This window comes from Nasonia vitripennis, assembly GCF_009193385.2.
Source record: "Nasonia vitripennis strain AsymCx chromosome 1 unlocalized genomic scaffold, Nvit_psr_1.1 chr1_random0009, whole genome shotgun sequence".
Taxonomy (NCBI): Eukaryota; Metazoa; Arthropoda; class Insecta; order Hymenoptera; family Pteromalidae; genus Nasonia; species Nasonia vitripennis.
In genome coordinates, this window is record NW_022279596.1 from 2,200,480 (window position 1) to 2,223,683 (window position 23,204).

The 23,204-nt window shown below is 38.2% G+C and overlaps 1 protein-coding gene across 13 annotated transcripts in view; it reads right to left on the reverse strand.

Annotated features, from left to right (window-relative positions):
- LOC100116395 (high affinity cGMP-specific 3',5'-cyclic phosphodiesterase 9A) overlaps positions 1-23,204 on the reverse strand; it is an 815,596-nt gene that overhangs the window by 607,484 nt on the left and 184,908 nt on the right. For 2 of the 13 annotated variants that reach the window (XM_032601373.1, XM_032601372.1), the window contains exon 3: positions 12,888-12,998. The exons of the other annotated variants lie outside the window; for them this stretch is intronic. The gene's annotated coding sequence lies outside the window, so the exon portion shown is untranslated. The remainder of the gene's footprint in view (positions 1-12,887; positions 12,999-23,204) is intronic. 13 annotated transcript variants of the gene reach the window in all.

Here is a 23,204-nt window from a genome sequence, read left to right on the forward strand (position 1 = left end):
AATCTATTAACACCGAAATATCTAAAAGGCATTAAGTCCTTCTAGAAAATTTTGGTATTGACTAAATTATCTTTAATTAATGAAATTAAAACTTATAATAAATCGGTTTGTTCGAAATTTTCAAGGTTATGTTTCTCTGTTTATTGTCAAACAGAAGAGACGATTACGTTATTTTATACTTATCTGATATGAGCTATCATTAATTATGCATTTTTTGGGTTTATTATTTATCGAATGATGTTTATTTATTATTAATTTTAGTGCATATATTAATTCAGTTAAAATATCAGATCTAAAATTTTATAATGTAAGTTCCGTTTAGGTAAATGGATAGTGCTATCGACTGCCATGCTGGAGATCCAGATTCGATTCCCGTCACCATAACAAAAATTTTAACTTTCTATAATTTCTTTGTTATAAATAATAGTTAGATAAATGAATTTTAAATGAATAATAAGTGAATAATAAGTGAATAATAATAAGTCTAAACGATTAACAAAAGAAAGAAAATTAAATTTTTTTTAATATCAGTTACCATAAAAATTACTATGTTACATAGTAAAATCTGTTAAAATGCGAGTTTACATCTCAACTCCTATGAAACATAGTAATTTTTCCTGCATAAGTAGTGAATTTTGTGATATCAGTGAATTTTCTAATATCATTTGTCTCAGTGTATATTAAAGCCATTTCGCATAGTCTGATTTATTTTAATAACATTCTAGTAACTTAACTGTTTTGGCTACACGTAGGAATAGACAGAAAAAGAGCTATTAAATTCTTGAATCTTAAATTAGCTAAAAAATATGAAAATAGATAAAGCAAAAAACAGAACATCTGGGTACCCAAAAAAATACCGAGAATTAGGATGAATGCTGGTAGAAAACCTACCATAATAAGTGAAGCATCTGCTACTACTGTGAGGGTTCCTGCTACAGAGTTAGCCAATAATGAGCGATATAACACTATAAAAGTACTAGAAATAGCTATAAAAATTCTTAAGAAAAGACAAATATGATATAACGAAGATCAGAATTTAGGAGGCATCGGAAAGCATATCAGAATCGACCTAAGCGTTGGCCTTAGAAATTAAATTATCGAAAAAGTCATACATAGAACTGTTGAGAGACTTAAAAAATCGGGGTTGTCAATGTTGGAGTAAATTTCCTTTGAGTGGATGAACGAAAGGATGAACATTTGATTTGTTGATGAACGAATTTATTAGATGTTTTTTACAAAAGGAAGTTCTCGGGCGACGGAGCTGTTGATTACTTTGTGGTCGGCAGGAGAGTGAGCGGGAGAGTGCGAGTGCTGAACAGCGAGTGCATGTTGAGTAGAAAAGCCTTTAGATGGCGGTAGATGTGCGCAGTGGACCTGACTTAAATCAGGCGGCACGAAGACTCGCCAACAGTCAAATCTTTATTTTTTGGACTAGTTTGCTTATGCAATGCCTTGCACACAATCCGCGGCGCAAATCAATATTAAATAAATTCTAAAGTCACTCGACTAATTTTCAGAAACACAAGAATGCTCCGCTGCCCCGCTCTGGCACGTAAACAACACCGCAGAGTAGCCAGCAGCGGCGGGAGAGGAGCATAACAAAGATTACGCAACAAGAGCGAGGACGCAGCGGCGTAGCTCGCACCCATGAATATGTGTATGCGTGCTGACTAGGAGCAAGCGATGACGCGGCAGCGGCGAAGCGTGCGCAGCTTTGCTCGCGAATACCTATATACGTGTGAGATTTGCGATTGTAGGATTAATTTCGGCGGCTCGATTCGCGCTCGCTTAGCATGATATAAAAGGCCCTGCGCGGCCTAGCGTATTGACTAGCTCTGGCGCAATTTAAGCGCACTAGTCTCTACTCAAGAGAAATTTTCGCCTTGAGTAGAAATACTTAGAAATATTATTTAAAATTCGACTTGTTCAAATGATAACGACATTTCAGCGCATTATTTAGACCTAAATTGATAAACTTGACTTTTTTTAATCGATCCCAGTTATTTTTAAATCTGTAATTTCACTGAAAAAAAATTTATTAACATGCATGATGATATGCAAAACATCAAACGCGCCTAACTTTTTTATTTATGGTTAAGTTTTTATTTAGAGATTTCATGTCTTTTTGAGCGAACATATTAAAGTACCTTAAATTTGTTCTAAAAATAAAATACACGATGATGGGGGGTAGTACAGGTAGTGCACACTGGGATTTTTATTATGGGAATATCGATATCTCGTGTGTATGGTATCCAGGTGCATGAGGTCGCCGATGACAGGGTCTTGTTGATACTCTATAGCTTTTAGTGTCTAGAATCAGTTTTCACACTTAGACAATAAAAGCTATGGAACGCACTATCTTGATCGCGTCGTTGTCGACCGCATGAACCTAGACAGTAAACATAACTGATTTGAACATTTTTGCACCAATTAGTACGGTGCGCACTGTCTGACTCTGTTATCGGTCACCCTAAACCATATTCATGGCCGATATTGGCACGTGGATACAAAAATCTACAGCGCGCAATATATTTCGACAGCCTGGTCATCGAAGACCCTTGGCACCTAGACACCGTGCGTGACCGGCTAACACGAAACGATATTTGCATGTATACACGAAAAGTCACGAAATTCACTTAATGGGCCCCGTCATCAGTGACCCAGAACACTTAGAACATTTAGACAATGTAAATGATACCCAACTGTATTAACATAATAGCTTGTGCGGCCAACTTCACAGTACTACCATTTTTGGGCTAGAAAGCCAAGTTTACGGTCCTACCACACTGGAGAAAAAAGTAGAGATACTGTTTTAAGCATTCGTTATTTATAAACTCGTTTATTATGAAACAAAACGGCTTTTTAACAAATATTTTCGTTGGAAACCATAGTTAAGCTCAGAAAACATACTGATAAGCCAAAAAATTCACAAACATTTAGCATTTTTTTCTATATCATGAAAAATTCGAACGCCAATATCGAAGTAAATAGTGTCACGGGTGCCGCGGCTTCGTCTCCTTCTCAAACTCACTTTCGTGGCGCTACCGCGCTATTTGACTTAGTTTTGCCTAAAAGTTATAACTTTTAAAGTAAGTAGGTAAATATAGGTTGATAGTATACATATAAATCACAATAATCAATGGCAGTATTTTCTTATTTTTTAATGTCCATTTAATACAAACTGTTTTCTGTATTTAAAAAATGTAACTCTAGAGAACTTTAATAGTATGTATTTGGAAAAATAATCGAAAAAATTTTGAAGACAGTTTTATTTTGGGTTGCACACACTACTTTTGTAAAAACACTAATAATTGTTAACAATTATTTCAAATTTCGGCATAAAAATATTAAGTTAAAGGTTGAGTATCTAAAAACTGGGTTCACTCATTTATTTAAAATAACATTCACAAAAAATATTTCTTGTGTACAAAAAATATTAAAAAAAAAGTTTAATTTGCCAGAGTCATATTCTAATAAACTCAGTACAAAATGTAGGTGATTCTCTAAATGTAAGTTTGAAGGAACATTTTTTACTTTCTGTCAGGTTCGTAGTATTGTTTTTTAGAATTAATTTTCGAATATCGCTGTTGATTTGAGAGATAAATGTTGATATGAATGATTTTCATGTAGAAATGAGATTTATTATGAATTGTATGTGATGCTTGGCAAAAGATGTTACTTTAATGCTAGAAAACGTGAGCAAAAATGAGCTTTAGATTAAGCTTTAAATTAAGTTTCAGCACTTCTGATGCATTTTTATTTTTATATGGCCGTATTTTTATTTCTATTTTGTTCGAAATTTAACACTTATAATTATTAACAATAGGTTTAATTATCCGCCCCACTGCAACAGATGTTGGAAAAAACTGCTGAACGGTTATGCGAAGCAGTTGCTTTTGATTAGCCCAAAAATCCTTTGAAAAACATCTTGTTGTCTGTGACAACTAGATTCGCTGGTGCGTCAGGCTACGTCGATTCTCAACAAACATTTGACAACGAACAAAATGATTATCAAAGCCCACATCAATCGCTTTTTGTATTTGGTGCCTTAATTATATAACTGAAGAGTAAATCTAATGATAGATACTGCTGAAACATCTCACGACCCAAAGTTACAGATTTTTACGACCTTTAAGAATCGCACATGAGAAAGTGAATGATGAAGTATCTCTTAGGGAATACAACCGATTGAGTGCAGAAATAGAATGTCTCAAACCTTTTAAATTTACCATGTGAAATGGAAATTAAGTCTGCGTTAAATTTTCAGTCGCAAAAACTTTTTCGACGGCAAAAACGTTAATACCATTATGGGCAACAAAGCCACACAAAGATGTCTGGTAACGGCTTACAATTTCAATAACAAAAATTCAGACTTTACTTCTATCAAAGGCTCGTTGTTAAATGGCTTAAATTTTCTTCACCGCGAGATAAAAACTTTCGACAACCTTTTACATATTGCTTACAAAAATAAAGTTAAAACATGGAATGTGACCAAACATATACGAGGTATTCTAATTTATTTATTTTTTGCAATTACTATGAATAAAATAAATTTATTAGTCTAGTATTCCATTGGACTAGTAGGTTATATCACGTTATTAGTTATTAGGTTATATTAACAATGAATAATAATGTATTAAAAATTTCAGATGTAGTTGTGCACAAGTAGATTTGCACAAAAAACAAATACAAGATCAAATATGATGCTTTCATAATTAGACTTGATTCAGGTGATTCAGGGCAAAGGAACCTCCAATACTGGTAAACATTTAACGTCTAAACAATATTGGATGGCGTGTATCTTTCATGCACCAAGGTTTTAGCGAAAAACAATAAAAATATGATAATATAAACTGATTCTCGATCGACGCTATAGAATTAGCTACAAGCAATTTGAGCGCTACGGCACGACTGATTACAGTCGTGAGTTACAGGTAGCGAGGTGAGAGAGAGAGGCCAGGAAGGGAAAGGCTTGCCTTTCTCACTCCGTCTCACGTACGAACTAATGTATGCGCGTGAGAGCTGCAGACGGATTTCTGATGTGTGCGCGCAAAAAGAGGGTGCTACACATCAGCGAGTACCAATCATTCCCGGAGGAGAGAAACGGAGCTTATGGGCCAGCTCCTGCGAGGAAGAATAATAATAATTTTATTTTGGTCATAGTTTCCAAAAGTACATGAGATCTTACAATCACATATCTCACATATCACATAGTATAATACATATAAATTAGTGCTATATAAATATATTGAAGCGCTCAGTCAAGAAACATTACGTTAAAACATTTATTGGGCATAAAAGTAGTTAAAATACAATATCACAGTAAACTTACAAAGTGTATCATAGTTTGTCAAGTACGTACAATTTTTACGATGGCTATCGTGTTAGTCAAAGTTTAACAGATAGTTTTTTAGAGCGCTTTTGAATGTCGTAAGTGAAGGTTTGAACCTTATGTCTGATGGTAAAGAATGTCACAATCACACGTCTTGGACCCGAAAGGAACCAGCATACGTCCGTGGAACCTTAAGATCCCCTGTGACTGATCTGTCCGGGCTATCGGATTGACACTTTTCGAAAAACTCATATAGATATGACGGAGCTCGAAAATTTAATACTTTGTGAAGTAAGACGGCCATGTAATATGACCGCCTAGTGTCCGCGCGCATCCACCCCAATCGCCTCAGGTAAGGAGTAACATGAGCATCTCGCCCTATACCAACGATGTACCAGATACATGTATTTTGCAATCTTTGGAGTCTCGTCCTCTACTCATTCGTAGCGTCCAGTAGTATGATACCACGGTAATCCAAGAGCGGAAAGACAAGCGCCTCTATAAGGCGCTGTCTAAGTATCTCCGAGGTGAAAGATCGAATGAGGCGCAACGTGTATAAAACTTTATTGACTCTCTTAGTAATAAAATATAAATGTTGCTTGCAAGAGAGAGTTCGATCTAGCACCATTCCAAGACTATCAAGTGTCTCAGAGAAAGTAACAGTGACGTCTGACCCCAGCTCAACATCAGCAAGCCCCATTTTTTCAATTAAATTCGCGGTATAAAGAGGGGCAAAATAGATCGCTTGAGTTTTGCCGGGATTGAGCCGAAGGCCAAACCGTATAGCCCAACCAACGATATCTATAGCAACCCCTGAAAGCTTGGAGATGCCTTCCTCAATTGAATCACGTGGTACGTGCAGGTAAACCTGTAAGTCGTCCGCGTATAGAATATGTCCAACGTCATGCCCGTTAAAAAGGTCCCGAATGTCATTGATGTATAGGCTGAATAGTAGGGGACCAAGCACGGAACTCTGCGGAACACCAAGATTAGTAGTAACGTACTCAGAGCAACCATTCTTTGCAGTAACCTGTTGTTTTCTTTCCCAACACTATGAGTGAATCCAACAAAGTAACGAGCGAGAAAATCCCATGCTGCCCAGCCTACGAAGTAGAAGCATCGGCGAGATGGTGTCAAATGCCTTGCTGAAGTCAAAAAGCAAGGCAATGGTCACCAATTACTTATGAAAACCTGCTCTTATGCCCTCTGTTAAGGGGTCCAGCCTGGGTTAAATCCTACAAAAACACGACAAAATGTTCGTCCGATAAAAATTTTTTCTTCTCACGTAAATTAAAAAACAAAAAATATCTACTGAAAATATTTACACTATACACTATTTCTACCGACAAATATCATATATATATATATATATATATATATATATATCATACAAAATCACTGACCAAAATTCATGACATTTTACTGTATAAATAAGTGTTTTTAGTTACTTACCACGGCTTTGTGAAAGATCTGGACCGTCTTCTTTACTCTACTCAGGCTTAAAATGTACCTTAAACATCCCCCCTCAGACCTAATCAAAGATATTTCCTAAAAATATTAATTAAATATTATTATCCATACGTTGTATACGCAGCTAATAAATTTAATTAATATGTTTCACACTGTACTTGTTGCTAACAACATTTAATTAATATTTTTTAGAAATGACTTTCATTAGGTTTTAGGGGGTATGTTCAAGGTATGTAGAGTAAAGAAGACGGTCCAGATCTTTCACAAAGCCGTGGCAAGTAACTAAAAACACTTATTTATATAGTAAAATGTCATGAATTTAGGTCAGTGATTTTGTATAGTATATATATATGATATTTCTTAGTAGAAATAGTGTATAGTGTAAATATTTTCACAGATATTTTTTGTTTTGTAATTTACGTGTAAAGAAAAAATTTTTTGGACGAATATTTTGTCGTTATTTTGTAGGATTTAACCCAGGCTGGATCCCTTAAAATACATGGCAAGGGCATACATATTAATTTTTAAGTTTATACTGTAAGGGCTAGTTCAGATATAGCAGTAAATCGAAGTTCGCGCATGAAGCACAGTGCCACTAGCGCTCTAGGAATATGAGGTTTTCAAACGGAAGAATAAGTGGAAGAGAACATGCGAAGATGTACGTGTACGTGCGGCATTTATGAAGGGCTGATTCGCGCGGCGTCGTTAGATCGCTGTGATAAGTCCAGCCGTAGACTTGGGCTAGCAAAATAAACAAGTCAATACAATCTGAAAGGGTATCTTTCCAGATCAGGCTCGATACATGGCTCGACCTTTGCTCCTCGAAGACTGACTCACTTTTTATAAACGGACATGATCTTATTTTAGCCACACTAGACGTACATATCCCACGCCACGTACCTAGAACTAAGTCTTATAGAAATTATAAAGGCATCAGTGCCAAAAAGTTAACGGACTACCTCAACACATGTGACTGGACATTGCTCAATACCTCATCACTTAACGCATGCATCACCATCTACAACACTAACCTAATGACACCATCAACCATTTCGCTCCATTACGGACTGTCACACCAGTACCCACACGTCACCCGTGGTGAGCTGCAGTGAACTGCGGCTTTTCGTGACCTCGTATCTGAGCATGATAGACTCTACAAGAGATTTTGCAGGATACGTCATCCTCAAGACCAATATTTTTACCATCTAGCAGTAGATAAAGCTCATAGATAGGTCGAGGAAGCCAGACTGAACTACTATCACTCACGTCTGTCAACCTCGACCAACGTCAGAGAGATCTAGAGCGAGCTCGAGAAACTTGCAATCACCACCTCCAAGGAAGCCACTCTGTCTCGCTTCTCCACAGACGACCTTAACAGATACTCCAGTGGAATATCCAACGATCCACTAGCCTCTTCTGTTAAGAAACATCTGCAAACACTCGAGAATTCGGAATATCCCGTCCACTTCAATTTCAGTAAGATCACGGAATCGGACGTGTTGGTGCGGTTCAGCACTTCACCTCCCAGGCCAGGGGAAGCGATGGCATCCCACAGGTTGTTATTTCCAAAGCCATGTCAGTGCTCGCTCCCTCACTATGTCGTATTTTCAACCTGTCCCTGAGCGAGTCATGCTTTTCCTCAGACTGGAAGAAATTATACTTTAAATTTGCTAAATAACCTAAATGCGTTTTATTGTCTCCAATGATTTCTTGTCTGATATGTCTTAGATGCTTATGTTTGGGTAATGTATCTTAAAGATTTTAATGAGAACTTTCTAATGATCATAATATTTTGCTTAAAAAATTTCTCTTTTAGCAAAATAATTATGATCAAAAATTAATTTGCGATGATTTCTTAAAATTTTGGTCATGTGCGATTCTCATCTTTTTAAGTACAAGAATACAAGATATGTCATGACTAATAGTTATGATTGAAGAAGAATCAATCATCTAATAGTTATGAAAAATAAGATAGTTGCACTTTTCGAAATTATTATTTTAACTCACACTTGCCGTCCCGTCGTTTTATGGTTTATCGATGAAACACTCAAATTATTGGTTTCGAGGCATGCCTTAATCTGTTAAATGATACGAATTAAAATTTGGACATTTTTTATTATAATCTAAGTTACAATATAAGTTTATTGTACAGAATAGAATTTTAATATTGCGGAATTGGCTGAATTTTTCTTGTAGCAATTAAACCTCATTAAATAATCAAGTTTTTTAGTATATATGCACGTATGATGTGTATGACGATTAGTAAATATTATGCACATCGATAAACCATAAGACGACGGGACGGCAAGTGTGAGTTAAAATCATAATTTCTAAAAGTGCAACTATCTTATTTTTCATAACTATTAGTTATGATTGATTCTAGCTTACCTGCTGATCTTTAATGCTTGACCTTTTCAGAACTGATTTCACTACATTCACTAACGTATATATTTATGAGAATATATGGAGAAACTTTTGTAAGCTACAAACATTTTACAATTTCTTTCAATCTTACAAAGATACAGATTTGTGAGGATGGAACCATAACTAATAGTTGCCAATATTTTACCATATAAAAGGTTTTTTTCATAAATAAATGAAGTAAATTTAAAATAACTAAGTTATTGAAACAATCAAAAATACAGTACCACTAATCACTAGGTAGCTTGTAAAAAATGTTTTATTGCTTTAATAAAAATTTTGTTTTTAGGCACGACCGCTACACGGAAGTGTCTTATAGTTTTGTCAGCGAAAAATGTGTGAGATGCGATATCTCACGCAATTTTCGACCGATCGGACTGAAATTTTTGGAGAAGTCTCCTTTTGCACAAACTGAAAACAAAAATCGTTTAGTTAAAATTTTGGTAAATAATGGACTAAAACTATAGAAACAAAAATCGAATGAAAATCGAGGCTAGTAATAAACAATGTCGATTGAATTTTCTCTCGATTAAACATTTTTCTTCTCTGTTTTTCGGTAATTATCTCGTCTTGGCACATAATACAGGTAAACGACTAAAAAAGAAGAAATGGATTCAAGAAACGAGTCGCACGAATGGACAATCAATCAGACGAGAGCAAACGAATTCGTGCACTCGCTATCGTTAGCTGAAGTAAGAAGCGCGTTAAATAATTTTGGCTTAAAACAACACGGTTCTCTAAGGGGATGTCATCACTAAAGCTTCGCAAATCCTCCACAGGGGTATTTTGTATTTCCAAACTCTTAGAAAAACTAACCGTCCGATCGAAATTTTCCTTGGTAGAATGATTTATTAAACCTAACAATAGAGCGCTACAACCTTGGTTTTTCATTACAAGCTTTATTAAAAAAGTTATATGTAATATAAAAACAGTGTTTTTAGCGACGAAATCTCGTTAAGAAATAGGGCGGATGGATTGCTAAAATATCTAACGGGAACAAACCGACTCCATGCCAATTCCGGGCATTCAGGATAAACAGGTTGTAGATAGACAACGAGCGACACTGCGTGCGATGTATTTAGGAAATTTAAGCGTAATAATGACATATATAGTATCAAAAAATAAATAAATAAATAATCAAGAATACGTCCGAGAAATGGAAATTACGCAAGCCGCAGAAGTAAGAGCACACAGCTCTACCCAACCGGTAAATAGAAACCTGTTTGATAATAGAGAAAATGATTCGGTAAGCCAACAGAGAGCAAGCAAGATAGATCTAAGCGACGAATCGACCGATCCGACAGGTCTGAATAAACAAGATTATTTAGACAGCTTCCAGATTCCGTTAGTGAATCCTAAAGAACCTACTCCACCGATTATGTATAGACTAAGAAGATTAGAACACGAGGTAGAAAATACGAGGCTCAAGAGTACAAAACGGCAAACTCTATACAGTAAAGCGTGCACTTGCATACAAACGCTTCACGGCGAAGGAATGCTAATGAGCAGCACGCAAATTCAGACGCGAGAACAAAATCCATCAAATAATGAAGACGTCGGACAGAATATTAACCCAACAAAACACGTGAGTTTCAATGAAACACTTTACTAGAAAAAGCAGTTCCAAGACCAGCTGATCCACGTAACATCGTAAGACAACAGCAACCGGATTGGGACTGCATAAATTCAAGCATTCGAGCTAATATGGATCAATTTCAGCAAGATTACAGGTCTTCGACATCAGCTTCTCAACCGAGACTACAGAATTTCGTGATGATGCAAGCAGAGGACGATAATCTAGCAATGGCTCGTTAGCTTCTTCAAAAAGGGCAAAATCTTAACCTAGGATGTAGGGATGACTGGAGGAGGGGGGTTCTAACGATTCCTTAACCAACCTCTCAGAGTTGTCTGGTAATCGAGCAGATTTCGAATTACATGCCAGTCGATCCAACAGCGCTAATTTATGTCAATCTACCGACAGATTATACGCAAATATTTTTGCTTCCAATAAATCCAAATCCCACGAACTTTCCGCAATTCCAGACATCCCTTTGTCAACAGTGGGACAGACTCGAAAATGGAATATTCGCTTTGCGGGTAGACCGCAAGACGACACAGAAGAATTTATCGTCTGAGTAGAAAAATGCAGAAGACTTTCAAACACACTAATTGAAGAAAAAGAACTTCTAGAAAGGCTAAGTCAGATGCTCCAAGGTAAAGCACTAAAATGGTGTCGTGTAGAGAGAGTCAAATGGGCAAGCTTGTCAGATGTTTGCCTAGATATTAGAAGAGAGTATGGCATGACCGAAGAACAACGTTCGCAATTAATTGTTGAGGCTTCCCAACGCACTCAGGGACCGCAAGAAACGGTGCGAGATTACTATGTTGGCATACAGAGCATTTTCGATCGAATGCAAGAAAAATTACCCGAGCATCAGAAGCTTGATAAATTATATGAAAATATGTCGCCCGAACTCAAGCTGATTTTTGGCAGAGGTGAAATAAACTTTATACAAGAATTTAAAACGGAAGCACAGAACGCCAAAGTGCGAGTGCGAGCTAAGAGTAGTTATAAGCCTCCGCCTGGCCCCAGTAATTCACTAATGCCAGGTGCGGCTACCAGTCGGCTGAGAAACCGAAGGCAAGAAACCAAGCTACGGTGGCTGCCATTAGTGCAAATGAACAGGCTGACTTAAAGCAGCTGATACAGCAGATGATAGCTATTCAATTTAAATCAGCTGAACCGAAACCCGCACCCTCAGGTGGGAAAAATTCGCCGAAAGCAGACAAGGGGAAGGAAGAAGCAAATAGCACTCCGACTTACCCAAAAAATAATCCACCAGAGAAATCTACGTCGAAGGGCGAGAAGAAGGAGAAAAAGTGTTGGACGCGACACACTGTGCAGCTACGAGCAACAGTGGTGTTCTTTGTGCCTGCTTACCAATTAAGCAGGCATAGGTAAGTGTTTAATAAATGAGTGCATGCAGAGAGGATTTAGTTTACAATAATGATGTGATTTATTTATCTGCTTTATACATATCACGTCAGTTGGCACCATCTGCATTCGACGACGGCTCGAACCCAAGAGAACGATGCGCGAGAATCATATAATATCGACACCGCTTGTGGTCATGTGACTTATACGCATACCGTGAAAGGGGATACTTACATTTGTGTGTCTCCTCACATACTGGTCAGCGCGCTCACTTATTCCAGCGTGCACTATATACTACACATTATATACTCATACTGAACTTGGCAGTATATATTGAACTTGGCCTGAATTTGGCAGTATATATTGAACTTGACAATATACAACTTAACTGTATCATATTTTAACAGTAAGAGAAAAACTTGTGGCAGGAATCATCAAACGGTCTAACAGTGACTTGTCCAGTCCAGTCGTAATAGTCTGCAAAGGTGATAGCGTTGGGCCAAATAAAAAGCGTCGAATGTGCGTAGATTATCGTCAATAAATTATCGAAAGTCAGTGCATACCCGCTACCTTTTATGGATACTATTCTAAGTAAGCTGCAGCATGCTCGATATATTTCTACAATAGACTTGAGAGATGCTTATCATCAGACTAAAGTCAAGAAAGTGTGTCGACCGTACACAGCTTTTACCGTTCCTGGAAAGGGACTTTACTAATGGAAACACTTACCGTTTGGCTTAACAGGAGCCTCAGCTTATTTCCAGCGAATAATAGACTCTTTAATTACTCCAGATATGGAGCTGAATTGCTGCAGTTACCTGGACGACATCATCATCTGTACTGAAACGTTCGAAGATCATTTTAGAGTATTAGAGACAGTTTTGACAAAACTGGTAAAAGCTGGCTAGACAATTAACCGAGAAAAGAGCCACTTTTACCAAATAAAAATAAGGTATTTTGGAGTACTTGTCAACCGAGATGGCTTTCGTCCGGATCCGGATAAAATAGCTCTAATCGTCGATTATCCGGCATCTACGAACCTCAAACAATTACGCAGGTTTCTCAAAATGTCTTCATTGTATCGAAAAATTTTTAAAAATTTCGTTACTATAGCTGAGCCTTTAACTTGGCTGACAAAGAAATCAACATGCTATAATTGAGGCGAGGAGCGAAAACGTTTGTTTGAACAAATTAAAATGCTCATGGCCTCGGTTCCGGTCCTACACCGGCCAAATTTCTCCGAAACCTTCTGCGTACAGTGCGATGCCTCACAGGGTTTGGTACTGTCTTGACGTAAATAATCGAAGGTGAGCAGAGAGTAATTGCATTCGATAGTCAAACTATGACTTTGGTCGCGCAATTACACTACTAACAACGAACGGGAGTGTTCAGCAGTAATATGGACCATATGCAAGTACCGCCCGTATATTAAAGGCTATCACTTTGACGTCATCACTGACCATAGCAGTGGCTTTGCAACTTGCGCAACCCCACTGGATGCTTGGCTCGATAGTTACTAGAGATGCAAGGGTACGATTATGCGATCCAACATCAAAAACGATCACTGAATCATGTAACGGATGCTTTATCTCGCACCATAGCTAGTATTGATTCAACAGACGGATCGATTGATGACTGGTATGTAGATCTACTTACGAAAGGATTACCTAAGGAGAAGAGAGACTAGGTCCTTATCGAATGTCACGATGAGCCAACAGCTGGCCACTTTGGCCGTCGCAAAGTTTCTAAAAAAGAGAAATGTGCATCATACATTCACTCCACCCTACCATCCCCAGCCAAATACCGTAGAACGTATTAATCGTATGACCAAAATGATGATCAGAGAGTATATTGAGGGCTTTCATAAAAACTGGGACAAACACATCGCCGAATTTGCGTTCGGAATTAATACTGCATATCAAGAATCGCTCAAGACTTTGCCAGCCATGCTGAATTTCGGACGACAGCCCGTGCATCTGAAATCATTATTTCGTCAAGAAGAAATAGAAGCGTCATCCGAAGAAGGCACAAAAGAGATTAACAAGTGGACTGGACGCATAGAGAAATTGCAAAAATTGTGCAAAATTGCAAACGTAAAAGCACAAAAAGCGCAAGCACGTCAGGCGAAATATTTCAATTCACGACATAAAAATATCAAATTCTCAGTAGTCGAATTCTCTAGTCCCGCTTTGCAGGGAATAAAGTGGCTATTATAGTTCAGTCATGAATAAAAATAATAATTTACTGTATATTAGTCGGTGCTGATGGTATAAAATTTCATGCGAACATCTATATTAAAATAATGCAAAACAAAACATTTTTGAGAATTGAAGTTATATTTGTCCCCTTAATAAGTTTCAAAATATAATTTTACAATATTTTAACAGTGTCAGATTATCTGTAATTATAAATTCCAATACTACTAAATGTATTTAAGATATATATATATATATATATATATATATATATATATATATATATATATATATATATATATATATATATATATATATCTGTATATATATATATATATATATATATATATATATATATATATATATATATATATATATATATATATATATATATATATATATATATACGACTGAAATTTCATTTCAATATGTTTTAATTTTTTTTCTTTATGAATTATCCGTTTCTCGGTCAGAGTACGATTTTTCCCGGGGCATCAAGTAAGATAGCTACGTGCATGGCCCTCCCACGTTATCTGACTCACACACGCAGGTAGCAATGCAATGCGTAGTGCACTATGTTTGAGTCAGCCGTAGTGGGAACACGTTGCTCGCACGTACGCTTCAACTTAGTTTGTGTGAGTGAGAGCAGCGGCGAGAGCCATGCGCGAAGAAAAACATACGTGAATACAAATTTGTTTCTCGCGCTACTTCATATGCCCGAACTGCCGAAATTCCTTCTCGGTAAGAAGCAGGGTCGCACGGGATACAACTTATTCGACTCTCTTTTTTTTTCAAATGTAAAACCTTATTCAAAAATACATGCATTAAAGCATTTTAAGCAATATTCTGGTTTTAAAATATTAGACATGAAAATTTCAGGTGAGAAAATCATAAAAATTCCACAATCGATAAAGTGTTTTTTGGTTATTACCAACTGAATTGTATCTATTTATAAAGTTTCAAAAATCTGTACGCAAAATCACAGATAAAATTCCGAAGATCTCACTTGAGATTTTTTAATAAGGATTGTTAAAATAGTATGTTTCTATACAAGTGCACAAAAGTTGATTCTGAGGTGAAAATCTCACAAGCGTAGAATTAACTTTTCACATGTGTATCGAATGTTATTTTTCCAAGCAGGGGGCAGCAAATGTGCTTGAAAGCACGCGGAGCGTGCTTAAAAGTAAGTGGGTTTTAAGCACAGTGTATAGAAATAGTATATTACGTGCCTAGGAAGGAAAAAACTTGGATAGTCTATATCTCGTGTAAATTGTTACCTGAGCCGAAGGCGAGGGTAGCAAACACGAGGTATGGGCTATTCAATTTTCCTCCCGTCGTGCGTATACTATTTTTCTTCACACCAGAACCAAAAATGCACATTCCTTCCCTGTTGAAAATATATACCTGGATATCCAGGTGGATTTTCCATTGGATAATCTATATGGATTCATGTGGATTCCATGTGGATATTTCATATGGATATCCACATGGATATCCATCTAGTTTTTCAAAAAGTCAAGACAGTTAAAAATGTTATATGTACTTGTTATGTATAGTTCATCTACTTATTAATGGGAGTACCATCCGGATGATAACACCAAAAATTGGGGTTGTGAGCTCCAAAATATTCACTTTTTAATTATTTTATAAAAATTAACATTTTTTGTAATGCTAAAAAAATTAAGATTTTGGAGCTCACAACTCCAGTTTTAGGTACTTCCATCAATGGTTAGATGAACTATACATAACAGGCGCATACAAAATTTTTAACTGTCTTGACTTTTTAAAAAACTAGATGGATATCCAGGTATATATTTTCAACAATAAAGAATTTAAATATTATGTAGATGTCGATAGATAGATAAGTAAGATGGCCCGATGCAGAAATGCATTAGGTACACTAGATGCAATGTTCGCTACTGAACTCGAGCCCAGATACAAAACAAATAAGAGCAAAGAGCCGCTGAGCGGTAATTCCAGCCAGCTAGCTATCTTTCAATAGATCGGGATCGAAAGTTATGGACGGTAGAATTAACGATGAATAAATAAGTGGACAACAGGAGATACAAGATGACTTGAATATGTAAAGAATTCTAAATAGAAAGAGCGGAAAAGCTAGATACAAATAGAAAAATGAATCTTTTGAATTTGCCGATAGTTGGGGCTCCCCCCAAATTACTGGGTGTAGCATTCCAGACCATCCTTAGCCGATTCAGGGTAGAAAAGAATTCTTAGTTCGTTCTGCACACTCACAGAAATAGGTTCTACATGTGAAATAAATCTATAAAGAAATAAAAGAATATATTCTTGAAATAAAACGAAACGGATTAATTTTATTCATAATAAAACCGTCTTTATCAAATATCCTTATATTTAGGTATATTTCTTCTATATTTTCTTCTTCTATATTTAAGATATAGGTAGCATTCAGTTAAAAGAACAGACATTTTGCAATAAAATGAAAGGTACTACAAATCTCGAAACTTTCCTTTTCACTTTTCTTTTCATTGAAAATGATTTTCACCATTCTTAGTTTGAACATATTGTATAAAATTTATTACATGTATAACATAACATAATACTCATATTGTTTTATCGGACCACTTAGAATTAAATTGCTCATATCTATAATTTTCCACTTTTTAGTCAGCTGTAAACAAAACGCATGTACATGATCGTTAAATCCCAATGTTTTTCATAATTTACGAATAAAAGAATCTTATCATGTCAAGCATCATGATTGATTATATGCGAAATTCCCATAAATTCTGGTAAATTATTTGATAACATAAAATCATTTTCTTTATAACGCTTTCCATTGATTTCAAACTACTTGAATACATCATTTTTTTTTTTTTTTTTTTTTTTTTGTAAATCCAGTGGTACATATCTAGAAAAATATTCATAATCATCTAAAGAACGGAGTGCATTCGATTTTTTAGGGCTATACTACTATGGGCTACTGTGTGTAACGATGCTTTGAATGGATTGGTACAAGTAGTCGTATATAATAGAGTCACACTTACTTTGGGTTCATTGTTGTCATGTCACGAAATGGTCTACCGGTAACTGCTAAGGTAATCCATAATGAAATCCACGAAAACGGGGGATGACCGTTCCTTACTTTGGTGTGGCGAGAACTTCGGTAGAGGACAGCACGTTTATTGATACTACTAATTAATCGTTGTTACTCTTTCCTTACCCAATCAGTTACTCGAAATATAAGTGCAAATCTGTGTCCGAATGTTACTAGCTGAGGACATGCTTGAAAAGCCAGGGCAAAATACAAGAAACTAGAGAGCCATGAGTTAAATCCATGATATTAAGAGCCAATTTGCACTTGTGTATCAATTAGCAGAAAACGTGAACGGAGCGAACATAATCTACCAGACACCTTCCTAACAGTAATTGCACAGACCAGTGAAGACCTGTGTAGTTCTTGATTTGGGATTTCTTTCTGATTACATTAACAAAATTAAATTACTTCTTGTATTCAGAAAATTTAGATAACGAAGTTGCAAATGAAAAAGACCAATTTTAAAACATTTCTTGTTTAATAAATTTTAAGTTACAAATAAGGAAACTGCTGGAGCTTTGCGGTCCAATAGAATCGAGTAAAAAGAGCACACCGTTTTAGGCTTCAAGTTCTATTTATGCGGTATAGTTTAGTCGACGCTCTTATTTGAAAATTTAGGAAAAAGCATTTAGCCAATAGGATTTTAATGCGGTAGGGTGTTTTGTTGTGAGAGAGGTCCTTTGTGTTTTATGGTTTCAGCCATTAGTGTTGTTAGTGTCTTTCATCATCGTTGACTGTCCCAGCAGGTGTGCGGTAGATGATTCATATTACCGCCTTCGTGGTGTTAAGAGAGTGATAACTCTAGTTTACAGGAGCATAGTTGTGACGTCACTGTAGGTAAGGTGAATTTCTTTTAGATCTTAGGTGGACTTTCGGTATAGGATCCAATCGTTGGTAAGGTGTTAAACTACCTAACCAGGAATTACATCTGTACGCTGGACGTAAAAAGTGTTCGACATTCATTTCCAATATTATCTTGTTCTGGAAAGGATATAATATCCTTCTTTTTTTAAATGAAAAATACGTTTGTGTCTAGAGTTTTAGGCTTAAAACAAAGAAAAAAATTCAGAAAATTCACTAATTATTAAATTTAAATTATTTTGTTTTTGGTACGGGTTAGATGGTTGGTTGAGTGAAAAGAAGAAGTGTTTCCACGTTATCAGTGTTGGTGGCCCTGAAAAAGGCCTATTGTTTCAAAATCAGGGCAAATTAATCACTCAGCACTGCTTTTTTGATGGGGTAGCTTGGGCAGCTCGTGTGCTTTGATGATATTGAGCTTGGTGCCCAGAGAAACAAGGAATACTCGCCTCTTCACCTTTGCAATGATCCGCGGGTCTCTTGCGGCGTACTTCGGCCGCAGCGTCTTAACTTGAGTTATTCTAGGTGTGTCAGGTAGAGGCGAGCAAGCAGGAGGCACGATGATGCTCGGCAGGTTCGCTTGCGCGTTACTCCTACTGAATCCGGTTTGTCTGACTCGACCTCATCGGGAGATGCGCACAACGTTATGCAGCCCGTGTCAACGTCCGGGATTGCCTGGCGGACCTTTTCAGGCGTCAGTAGCAAAGACGTGGGCTTGGGCATGCAGAGTATAGAGTGGCCAGCAATTTAGGGCAATACGTTCTCTGAGTACGCGCGGTCCGGAGGTGAAGCCTTCCAGACGCGTTGTTGTGGGGAATTGAGTGCGGGGCTAATTTGCCACTAGAGTCATCGGTCACCGGGAAGCGTGGCCGGGGCTGCTGCCGTCCGGATAAGCTGATCGCCGCTAAGCAAGTGTCGCTGCGCGCGAACTGCCGCTTCTTTCAACCGCGCGCGCCGAAGCTGCCGTGGATAAAAGGCGATTTGTTAGCGCGCTTGCGCCGCTTAGCGCAAGCTTACGCTACGACGCGAAAGTGCGTTATGGTTCAGGCTTCAATTCCCCCCTTCCCCTCCCAAGTTAAGGGCGCTTTTGTGCCGTTTTAAAAAAGTCATTTTAAGTGCAACCCCGCTTAAAACAAGAATTTTGTCCATTTTTTCTCATTCGGTCCTACTGTGCCCCTGGCCGTTAACGCCGCAACGCGAACAAAGACCATTTTTCCCGATCGCACACGCGCTCCACAGTCGTAGCGGTCCTCACATTTTCGAGCCCTGCACTGTTCCCGCATTCACTTAGGCTTTCGCCTGCGACGCAGGAAAAACCTCATGAGTGGAAAACGTACGCCAGAAACAATACTTATACATACAAATTCTTTATTCTAAACGCAAGCAAACTCATTGTCGACCATAAATCTAGAGACTAATAGTCCCATCCGTACGATCGATCGAAACACAGAACAATGACTCCACGCTAACCTCTCATGGCAGTCGATCGGGACAACATACTCCCAACAAGCCTCGCTTGTTTTAGCTCATTTGTGTCCGCGCAGGAGAATCTCGGCTTTTTCCTCGCCCCGCGGTCTCTCCAATTACCGGGTGTATCTACCCGAGGGAGAGAAACAAACTCAAGTGGCTACACATACCACGAGGCCTATGCGTCATTTAGCATGGCCTGCTGGATCCACCGATTTTTTTCTCGCTCCTATCTGCTCACGAACGTCGCAAACAGTCGCTCCGTAGGATTAGCGTGGGGAGAATAGATTTCCGTCATCCAGGTTTCTACTTGCCACCATGAGCATGTCTATCCACACTCGGCTTGAAAATTGCAGCTGGTTGTCCGAAATTATGTTTCTCGGGTATCTTCAGCGGGAAAAAACTTCGTTTTCGAGAGTTTTGACAAGCAGTGGAGCATCGGAATTGTGCAAAGCAAAGGCTTCTACCCAGCGTGAGAAGATATCCGTGACTACCAGGATATATTGCTTGCGCCGGGAAATTATAGGGTAGGGATCCATCAGATCTATTCTTACCGTCTCGTATGGTTCTTATGGAGTTCGTGCTTTTAGGGGTGTTTTATGTTGAGTGGACTTTATTGCACATGCGCAAATGTGGCATAGTTGTCCGTACTCTTGGAGTTCTTGCTGCATTACTTTCCGCCAATAGTGGATTTGGATAGCTCACAGAGTTTCTTCTGCTAATATAAGACGCGGGCTAGTACATCTGTGGAAACGATAAATATGCAGTTTTTGCCTTACTTAGCTGTGCGCCAGAGGGCGCCGTCTATCACTGAATTCTTCTCCAGTAATTTACTGTCCGCTAGAGAAGTTGTCTTTGCCGGTATAATACAGTTCTGGTACGATTTCCTTGGACGGGTTCTGGGTAACGAGTGAGCTTTTCTCGGCTGTCCTTGAGTCTCACTAGCCACGCAAGGGCTTCACAGTCCGTCCTTAAGGTGAATGGCCGATCTTCAAGATAAGGCCGAAAATAGGGAACTTGCATGAAAAAATCTATTAGGTCCGTCATGTAGAATATCGAAAAATAACTGTCGCGTATTTTTTATTTTTGTAATCAGACGATTATTAAGAAAGATACAGTGGGTTGAAAAATACGTGTGACCTCACTGAATCGGACGATATAGATATAATATACACAGTCCGATTCAGTGACGTCATAAATTTCAACTCTCTATATCTTTGTTAATAATCATTTAATTGAAAAAAAGAAAAAATACGTGTAAGGTGATGGGTGAGCAGTAAGGTGAAGTACAGGGTTCGATCACGCCAGCGACGAGCATCTCTTGAATCTGCTTTTCGATATCAATTTGCTTTACTTCAGAATATCTAATAAGTATGGTCTTCGAATATACCGAGGATATACCGGGGGTATACAAGGAGTATACTAGAAGTACCCGATGGTATACTGAGGATACTCGAGGATATACCGAAGATACCCGAGGGTACCTGAGAGTATTTTGCGCTATCTTCATGACAGTGTGGCCAACGCGACAAATTCATCCACATATAGGATAAATACTATCTACTAGACGAATGCACTTGCACCTACATTCGCGATATGCAGTTACATGGAATATTGCTTAATATTGCTTAATATTTTTTTGAAGCTAGTACCCGATATTAACCAAAACCGATTTAACCAAAAACCTTTACGAACCGCGGTAGTTTCAAAATATCCACTTCTTCCAGGAAGATAATTATTCAGTGCAAGCCCTCTGCTAAGAGTGCGTTAAGAGGGCAAGTCAGTGACAACAACTCTTGATTGCTTCTGCAGCAGAGAGTAGGGCTTGATACCAGCTGATGTCGTGCTACGGTCTGTCTACACGGCATGCCTTAAGATCATCTTCAGGCAGATCCTTTATTGCATGCTCTTTGTAGGAAACACGATATAAACTATAAAATGAAAAATAAAATGTACCAATTGCAAATTTTATTAAAATGTAAAAAACAGTAGTCAAGTATAAAAATTGCATCAGAGTGCAAAAAGAATTCTCATAATTCCATACAATAGTTTGAATTCCTATACTGATTATAGTTCATCCGTCTCACTCGCACTCAGCCAAAAATTCCCTGCCTAACGGGCGACACTGTAAGAATTCGAGCTCTCGGTTCGCGGCGCGCGATGTAAACAATGTATACGCTCGCTGTCGCTGGCCGCTCGGTCGTTGACCGTTTCGAATTTTGAAGGCTGATGCCTGCCGCTACAAAGTTAAACTGCGCGTATTATTCGACGCTGTCTAATACTTTCTACCATTGCAGTCAGTTTTCTTCCCGAGTCTCACTTACGTCTACAATGTGTCGACACTGTAGCACGAGTAGCCGCTATACAATTTTTGTACACTCGCGAGTAAAAAAGCTTGACCTTGACACACGTTTTGGGGCGCCATTTATAACACTCGGTTAATACTTTCCTGCCGTGTTATAACCAGGGCCAGAAGGGCCCTGTTTATTGTAAATTAACGTCGGGCGTGCAGAAGGCACGGCTCGTCCGACTCAGATCATGCACGTGTTTTTACACGAGCCCGCGGAGGCGGCGTAGGTTGGGTCGTAGGAAATAACACACGAGAAGTTTAGATAAGGAAATGTATATTCAATTGTAACTATACACGGAGGTGCAAACGCCGCACACTTCGACGAACGATAAAGAGAGACGAGAGATATTACCCTGTCGACGTGAGAGAGTGAGAGTGCAGGTACTTACAACTCAGTAGTGGCAGTAGTACTTGACGCAACGGACGTGGTCCAGTCTCGGACGTGGAGATGTAACAGTTCGGGCGGGCGTCGCAGCAACTCGTCGGTAACGCACGGACGAATATCGTTCGCTCTCGAGATGCTCGCAGGACTCACAACAAAACCGCGTATATAGTAGCTATTCGTGTGGATAGCGCAGCGAGACTAACTCTAGTCGCGGTTCTCCCGGCCGTCGGCACATCGTTGTCATATCTCGCCAACGCTGTGCGGCCAGGTGGCAACCGCGCTACCTATGCTCTCACTCTCTCTGTCTCTATCTTGCCTCGTTTCTCGTTCTCGCTCGTTTCGGCGCTCGTTGGCAGCTTGCTGAAACAATAATCTTATTACAATTAGTACATGATTAGCCGTTAGACATTTGACGTGCACTCGGCCGTCACAACACCCTCCCCCAGACGCTGTGTACCCTGCCAGGTGTACCAGCTCGCACTCAGTCATGTCTAACTGGGTAATAAGAACTTGTAATAAATATCAATTTTTACAAGGAAAACTTGACTTTTTATTATCATCATTAATTAGATAATACATATAATGAAAGAAGTAAAAAAAAATAGTTCATTTTTAGTCTCTCGCCTCTCTTTTTACATACGGCCGTTGGCCAGTACGGCAGTCTTTTGCCTCTAAAAAAAAACATTAAGAGAGAAAGAAGAGAAATAAGAAAAAA